Source organism: Festucalex cinctus, chromosome 13 (genome assembly GCF_051991245.1).
Source record: "Festucalex cinctus isolate MCC-2025b chromosome 13, RoL_Fcin_1.0, whole genome shotgun sequence".
Classification (NCBI taxonomy): Eukaryota; Metazoa; Chordata; class Actinopteri; order Syngnathiformes; family Syngnathidae; genus Festucalex; species Festucalex cinctus.
Genome location: NC_135423.1, coordinates 5,006,538 through 5,015,253, shown reverse-complemented (window position 1 = coordinate 5,015,253; position 8,716 = coordinate 5,006,538). Strand labels below are relative to the sequence as shown.

General features: G+C 28.2%; 1 protein-coding gene across 5 annotated transcripts in view; it reads right to left on the bottom strand.

The window, feature by feature from the left end:
- Positions 1 to 8,716, bottom strand: part of nbeab (neurobeachin b) — a 216,993-nt gene that overhangs the window by 1,597 nt on the left and 206,680 nt on the right. The gene's annotated exons all lie outside the window — the stretch shown is intronic.

Below are 8,716 nucleotides of genomic sequence, written 5' to 3'. Positions count from 1 at the left end.
AAAAAACACGACCATGTATAGTAAGGCGTTTTATTTTTTAAACGACCATGTATAGTAAGGCGTAAAAAAAAAAAAAAAAAAGAAAAAAAAAAAACACGACCATGGATAGTAAGACGGTTTTTTTTTTTTTCAAACGACCATGCATAGTAAGGCGTAAAAAAACAACAAAAAAAAACAACAAAGAAAAAAAAAACACGACCATGTATAGTAAGGCGTTTCTTTTTAAAACGACCATGTATAGTAAGGCGTAAAAAAAAAAAAAAAAAATAAAGAAAAAAAAACACGACCATGTATAGGAAGGCGTTTTTTTAAAAAACGACCATGTATAGTAAGGCGTAAAAAAAACAACAAAAAAAAACAAAAAAAAACACGACCATGTATAGTAAGGCGTTTTATTTTTTAAAACGACCATAGGCGTAAAAAAAAAAAAAAAAAAACAAAGAAAAAAAAAACACGACCATGTATAGTAAGGCGTTTCTTTTTAAAACGACCATGTATAGTAAGGCGTAAAAAAACAAAAAAACACAAAAAAAACCACGACCATGTATAGGAAGGCGTTTTTTTAAAAAACGACCATGTATAGTAAGGCGTAAAAAAAACAACAAAAAAAAACAAAAAAAAACACGACCATGTATAGTAAGGCGTTTTATTTTTTAAACGACCATGTATAGTAAGGCGTAAAAAAAAAAAAAAAAAAGAAAAAAAAAAACACGACCATGGATAGTAAGACGGTTTTTTTTTTTTTCAAACGACCATGCATAGTAAGGCGTAAAAAAACAACAAAAAAAAACAACAAAGAAAAAAAAAACACGACCATGTATAGTAAGGCGTTTCTTTTTAAAACGACCATGTATAGTAAGGCGTAAAAAATAAATAAATAAATAAAGAAAAAAAAACACGACCATGTATATATAGTAAGGCGTTTTTTTTAAACGACCATGCATAGTAAGGCGTAAAAAAAAAAAAAAAGAAAAACAAAAAGAAAAAAAAACCCACGGCCATGTATAGTAAGGCGTTTTTTTTTTTAAAACGACCATAGGCGTAAAAAAACAAAAAAAAAAACAAAGAAAAAAAAAACACGACCATGTATAGTAAGGCGTTTCTTTTTAAAACGACCATGTATAGTAAGGCGTAAAAAAAAAAAAAAAAAAAACAAAGAAAAAAAAACACGACCATGTATAGTAAGGCGTAAAAAAAAAAAAAAAAAACAGAAAAAAAAAAACACGGCCATGTATAGTAAGGCGTTTTTTTTTAAAACGACCATGCCTAGTAAGGCGTAAAAAAAAAAACAACAAAGAAAAAAAAACATGACCATGTATAGTAAGGCGGTTTTTTTAAACGACCATGCATAGTAAGGCGTAAAAAAAAAAAAAAAAAAAAAACAAAGAAAAAAAAAACACGGCCATGTATAGTAAGGCGTTTTTTTTTTAAACGACCATGTATAGTAAGGCGTTTTTTTTTAAAACGACCATGCCTAGTAAGGCGTAAAAAAAAAAAAAAAAACAAAGAAAAAAAAAACACGACCATGTATAGTAAGGCGTTTCTTTTTAAAACGACCATGCCTAGTAAGGCGTAAAAAAAACACACAAAAAAAACAAAGAAAAAAAAACACGACCATGTATAGTAAGGCGTTTCTTTTTAAAACGACCATGTATAGTAAGGCGTAAAAATAAATAAATAAATAAATATAAAAAAACACGACCATGTATAGTAAGGCGTTTTTTTTTTTTTTTAAACGACCATGCCTAGTAAGGCGTAAAAAAAACACACAAAAAAAACAAAGAAAAAAAAACACGACCATGTATAGTAAGGCGGTTTTTTTTTAAACGACCCATGTATAGTAAGGCGTAAAAAAATAAATAAAAAAAAAACAAAGAAAAAAAACACGACCATGTATAGTAAGGCGTTTTTTTTTTAAACGACCATGTATAGTAAGGCGTTTTTTTTTTTTTTTTAAACGACCATGTATAGTAAGGCGTTTTTTTTTAAACGACCATGCATAGTAAGGCGTAAAAAAACAAAGAAAAAAAAAACAAAGAAAAAAAAAACCACGACCATGTATAGTAAGGCGTTTCTTTTTAAAACGACCATGTATAGTAAGGCGTAAAAAAAAAATAAAAAATAAAGAAAAAAAAACACGACCATGTATAGTAAGGCGTTTTTTTTAAAACGACCATGCCTAGTAAGGCGTAAAAAAAACACACAAAAAAAACAAAGACAAAAAAACACGACCATGTATAGTAAGGCGTTTTTTTTAAAACGACCATGCCTAGTAAGGCGTAAAAAACACACACAAAAAAAACAAAGAAAAAAAAACACGACCATGTATAGTAAGGCGTAAAAAAACAAAGAAAAAAAAAACAAAGAAAAAAAAAAACACGACCATGTATAGTAAGGCGTTTTTTTTTTTAAACGACCATGCATAGTAAGGCGTAAAAAAAAAAATAAAAATAAAGAAAAAAAAACACGACCATGTATAGTAAGGCGTTTTTTTTAAACGACCATGCATAGTAAGGCGTAAAAAAAAAAAAAAGAAAAACAAAAAGAAAAAAAAACCCACGGCCATGTATAGTAAGGCGTTTTTTTTTTTAAAACGACCATGCCTAGTAAGGCGTAAAAAAAAAAAAAAAAAACAAAGGAAAAAAAAAACACGACCATGTATAGTAAGGTGTTTCTTTTTAAAACGACCATGTATAGTAAGGCGTAAAAAAAAAACAAAAAAAAAACAAAGAAAAAAAAACACGACCATGTATAGTAAGGCGTTTCTTTTTAAAACGACCATGTATAGTAAGGCGTAAAAAAAAATAATAAAAAATAAAGAAAAAAAAACGACCATGTATAGTAAGGCGTTTTTTTTTAAAACGACCATGCCTAGTAAGGCGTAAAAAAAACAACAACAAAGAAAAAAAAACATGACCATGTATAGTAAGGCGTTTTTTTTAAACGACCATGCATAGTAAGGCGTAAAAAAAAAAAAAAAAAAAACAAAGAAAAAAAAAACCACGGCCATGTATAGTAAGGCGTTTTTTTTTTTTAAAACGACCATGCCTAGTAAGGCGTAAAAAAAAAAAAAAAAACAAAGAAAAAAAAACACGACCATGTATAGTAAGGCGTTTCTTTTTAAAACGACCATGTATAGTAAGGCGTAAAAAAAAAATAAAAAATAAAGAAAAAAAAACACGACCATGTATAGTAAGGCGTTTTTTTTAAAACGACCATGCCTAGTAAGGCGTAAAAAAACCACACAAAAAAAACAAAGAAAAAAAAACACGACCATGTATAGTAAGGCGTTTCTTTTTAAAACGACCATGTATAGTAAGGCGTAAAAATAAAAAAATAAAAAAATAAAAAAAACACGACCATGTATAGTAAGGCGTTTTTTTTAAAACGACCATGCCTAGTAAGGCGTAAAAAAAACAAAGAAAAAAAAACACGACCATGTATAGTAAGGCGTTTTTTTTTTAAACGACCCATGTATAGTAAGGCGTAAAAAAAACAAAGAAAAAAAAAAACAAAGAAAAAAAAAAACACGACCATGTATAGTAAGGCGTTTCTTTTTAAAACGACCATGTATAGTAAGGCGTAAAAAAAAAATAAAAAATAAAGAAAAAAAAACACGACCATGTATAGTAAGGCGTTTTTTTTAAAACGACCATGCCTAGTAAGGCGTAAAAAAAACACACAAAAAAAACAAAGACAAAAAAACACGACCATGTATAGTAAGGCGTTTCTTTTTAAAACGACCATGTATAGTAAGGCGTAAAAATAAATAAATAAAAAAAAAAAAAAAAACACGACCATGTATAGTAAGGCGTTTTTTTTAAAACGACCATGCCTAGTAAGGCGTAAAAAACACACACAAAAAAAACAAAGAAAAAAAAACACGACCATGTATAGTAAGGCGTAAAAAAACAAAGAAAAAAAAAACAAAGAAAAAAAAAAACACGACCATGTATAGTAAGGCGTTTTTTTTTTTAAACGACCATGCATAGTAAGGCGTAAAAAAAAAAATAAAAATAAAGAAAAAAAAACACGACCATGTATAGTAAGGCGTTTTTTTTAAAACGACCATGCCTAGTAAGGCGTAAAAAAAAAAAAAAAAAAAAAACAAAGAAAAAAAAAACACGGCCATGTATAGTAAGGCGTTTTTTTTTTTAAAACGACCATGCCTAGTAAGGCGTAAAAAAAAAAAAAAAAACAAAGAAAAAAAAAACACGACCATGTATAGTAAGGCGTTTCTTTTTAAAACGACCATGTATAGTAAGGCGTAAAAAAAAAAAAAAAAATAAAGAAAAAAAAACCCGACCATGTATAGTAAGGCGTTTTTTTTAAAACGACCATGCCTAGTAAGGCGTAAAAAAACAAAAACAAAGAAAAAAAAACACGACCATGTATAGTAAGGCGTTTTTTTTAAAACGACCATGCCTAGTAAGGCGTAAAAAAAACACAAAAAAAACAAAGAAAAAAAAACACGACCATGTATAGTAAGGCGTTTCTTTTTAAAACGACCATGTATAGTAAGGCGTAAAAATAAATAAATAAATAAATATAAAAAAACACGACCATGTATAGTAAGGCGGTTTTTTTTTTTTTTAAACGACCATGCCTAGTAAGGCGTAAAAAAAACACACAAAAAAAACAAAGAAAAAAAAACACGACCATGTATAGTAAGGCGTTTTTTTTTTAAACGACCCATGTATAGTAAGGCGTAAAAAAATAAATAAAAAAAAAACAAAGAAAAAAAACACGACCATGTATAGTAAGGCGTTTTTTTTTTAAACGACCATGTATAGTAAGGCGTTTTTTTTAAACGACCATGCATAGTAAGGCGTAAAAAAACAAAGAAAAAAAAAACAAAGAAAAAAAAAAACACGACCATGTATAGTAAGGCGTTTCTTTTTAAAACGACCATGTATAGTAAGGCGTAAAAAAAAAATAAAAAATAAAGAAAAAAAAACACGACCATGTATAGTAAGGCGTTTTTTTTAAAACGACCATGCCTAGTAAGGCGTAAAAAAAACACACAAAAAAAACAAAGACAAAAAAACACGACCATGTAAGGCGTTTCTTTTTAAAACGACCATGTATAGTAAGGCGTAAAAATAAATAAATAAATAAAAAAAAAAAAACACGACCATGTATAGTAAGGCGTTTTTTTTAAAACGACCATGCCTAGTAAGGCGTAAAAAACACACACAAAAAAAACAAAGAAAAAAAAACACGACCATGTATAGTAAGGCGTAAAAAAACAAAGAAAAAAAAAACAAAGAAAAAAAAAAACACGACCATGTATAGTAAGGCGTTTTTTTTTTTAAACGACCATGCATAGTAAGGCGTAAAAAATAAAATAAAAATAAAGAAAAAAAAACACGACCATGTATAGTAAGGCGTTTTTTTTAAACGACCATGCATAGTAAGGCGTAAAAAAAAAAAAAAGAAAAACAAAAAGAAAAAAAAACCCACGGCCATGTATAGTAAGGCGTTTTTTTTTTTTAAAACGACCATGCCTAGTAAGGCGTAAAAAAAAAAAAAAAAAACAAAGGAAAAAAAAAACACGACCATGTATAGTAAGGCGTTTCTTTTTAAAACGACCATGTATAGTAAGGCGTAAAAAAAAAACAAAAAAAAAACAAAGAAAAAAAAACCCACGGCCATGTATAGTAAGGCGTTTTTTTTTTTAAAACGACCATGCCTAGTAAGGCGTAAAAAAAAAAAAAAAAAACAAAGGAAAAAAAAAACACGACCATGTATAGTAAGGCGTTTCTTTTTAAAACGACCATGTATAGTAAGGCGTAAAAAAAAAACAAAAAAAAAACAAAGAAAAAAAAACACGACCATGTATAGTAAGGCGTTTCTTTTTAAAACGACCATGTATAGTAAGGCGTAAAAAAAAATAATAAAAAATAAAGAAAAAAAAACGACCATGTATAGTAAGGCGTTTTTTTTTAAAACGACCATGCCTAGTAAGGCGTAAAAAAAACAACAACAAAGAAAAAAAAACATGACCATGTATAGTAAGGCGTTTTTTTTAAACGACCATGCATAGTAAGGCGTAAAAAAAAAAAAAAAAAAAACAAAGAAAAAAAAAAACACGGCCATGTATAGTAAGGCGTTTTTTTTTTTTAAAACGACCATGCCTAGTAAGGCGTAAAAAAAAACAAAAAACAAAGAAAAAAAAACACGACCATGTATAGTAAGGCGTTTCTTTTTAAAACGACCATGTATAGTAAGGCGTAAAAAAAAAATAAAAAATAAAGAAAAAAAAACACGACCATGTATAGTAAGGCGTTTTTTTTAAAACGACCATGCCTAGTAAGGCGTAAAAAAACCACACAAAAAAAACAAAGAAAAAAAAACACGACCATGTATAGTAAGGCGTTTCTTTTTAAAACGACCATGTATAGTAAGGCGTAAAAATAAAAAAATAAAAAAATAAAAAAAACACGACCATGTATAGTAAGGCGTTTTTTTTAAAACGACCATGCCTAGTAAGGCGTAAAAAAAACAAAGAAAAAAAAACACGACCATGTATAGTAAGGCGTTTTTTTTTAAACGACCCATGTATAGTAAGGCGTAAAAAAAACAAAAAAAAAAACAAAGAAAAAAAAAAACACGACCATGTATAGTAAGGCGTTTCTTTTTAAAACGACCATGTATAGTAAGGCGTAAAAAAAAAATAAAAAATAAAGAAAAAAAAACACGACCATGTATAGTAAGGCGTTTTTTTTAAAACGACCATGCCTAGTAAGGCGTAAAAAAAACACACAAAAAAAACAAAGACAAAAAAACACGACCATGTATAGTAAGGCGTTTCTTTTTAAAACGACCATGTATAGTAAGGCGTAAAAATAAATAAATAAAAAAAAAAAAAAAAACACGACCATGTATAGTAAGGCGTTTTTTTTAAAACGACCATGCCTAGTAAGGCGTAAAAAACACACACAAAAAAAACAAAGAAAAAAAAACACGACCATGTATAGTAAGGCGTAAAAAAACAAAGAAAAAAAAAACAAAGAAAAAAAAAAACACGACCATGTATAGTAAGGCGTTTTTTTTTTTTAAACGACCATGCATAGTAAGGCGTAAAAAAAAAAATAAAAATAAAGAAAAAAAAACACGACCATGTATAGTAAGGCGTTTTTTTTTAAACGACCATGCATAGTAAGGCGTAAAAAAAAAAAAAAGAAAAACAAAAAGAAAAAAAAACCCACGGCCATGTATAGTAAGGCGTTTTTTTTTTTAAAACGACCATGCCTAGTAAGGCGTAAAAAAAAAAAAAAAAAAAAAAGAAAAAAAAAAACACGACCATGTATAGTAAGGCGTTTCTTTTTAAAACGACCATGTATAGTAAGGCGTAAAAAAAAAACAAAAAAAAAACAAAGAAAAAAAAACACGACCATGTATAGTAAGGCGTTTCTTTTTAAAACGACCATGTATAGTAAGGCGTAAAAAAAAATAATAAAAAATAAAGAAAAAAAAACGACCATGTATAGTAAGGCGTTTTTTTTTAAACGACCATGCATAGTAAGGCGTAAAAAAAAAAAAAAAAAAAAACAGAAAAAAAAAACACGGCCATGTATAGTAAGGCGTTTTTTTTTAAAACGACCATGCCTAGTAAGGCGTAAAAAAAACAACAACAAAGAAAAAAAAACATGACCATGTATAGTAAGGCGTTTTTTTTAAACGACCATGCATAGTAAGGCGTAAAAAAAAAAAAAAAAAAAACAAAGAAAAAAAAAACCACGGCCATGTATAGTAAGGCGTTTTTTTTTTTTAAAACGACCATGCCTAGTAAGGCGTAAAAAAAAAAAAAAAAAACAAAGAAAAAAACACACGACCATGTATAGTAAGGCGTTTCTTTTTAAAACGACCATGTATAGTAAGGCGTAAAAAAAAAATAAAAAATAAAGAAAAAAAAACACGACCATGTATAGTAAGGCGTTTTTTTTAAAACGACCATGCCTAGTAAGGCGTAAAAAAAACAAAGAAAAAAAAACACGACCATGTATAGTAAGGCGTTTTTTTTTAAACGACCCATGTATAGTAAGGCGTAAAAAAAAAAAAAAAAAAAAAAAACTAAGAAAAAAAACACGACCATGTATAGTAAGGCGTTTCTTTTTAAAACGACCATGTATAGTAAGGCGTAAAAATAAATAAATAAAAAAAAAAAAAAAACACGACCATGTATAGTAAGGCGTTTTTTTTAAAACGACCATGCCTAGTAAGGCGTAAAAAACACACACAAAAAAAACAAAGAAAAAAAAACACGACCATGTATAGTAAGGCGTAAAAAAACAAAGAAAAAAAAAACAAAGAAAAAAAAAAACACGACCATGTATAGTAAGGCGTTTTTTTTTTTTAAACGACCATGCATAGTAAGGCGTAAAAAAAAAAATAAAAATAAAGAAAAAAAAACACGACCATGTATAGTAAGGCGTTTTTTTTTAAACGACCATGCATAGTAAGGCGTAAAAAAAAAAAAAAGAAAAACAAAAAGAAAAAAAAACCCACGGCCATGTATAGTAAGGCGTTTTTTTTTTTAAAACGACCATGCCTAGTAAGGCGTAAAAAAAAAAAAAAAAAAAAAAGAAAAAAAAAAACACGACCATGTATAGTAAGGCGTTTCTTTTTAAAACGACCATGTATAGTAAGGCGTAAAAAAAAAACAAAAAAAAAACAAAGAAAAAAAAACACGACCATGTATAGTAAGGCGTTT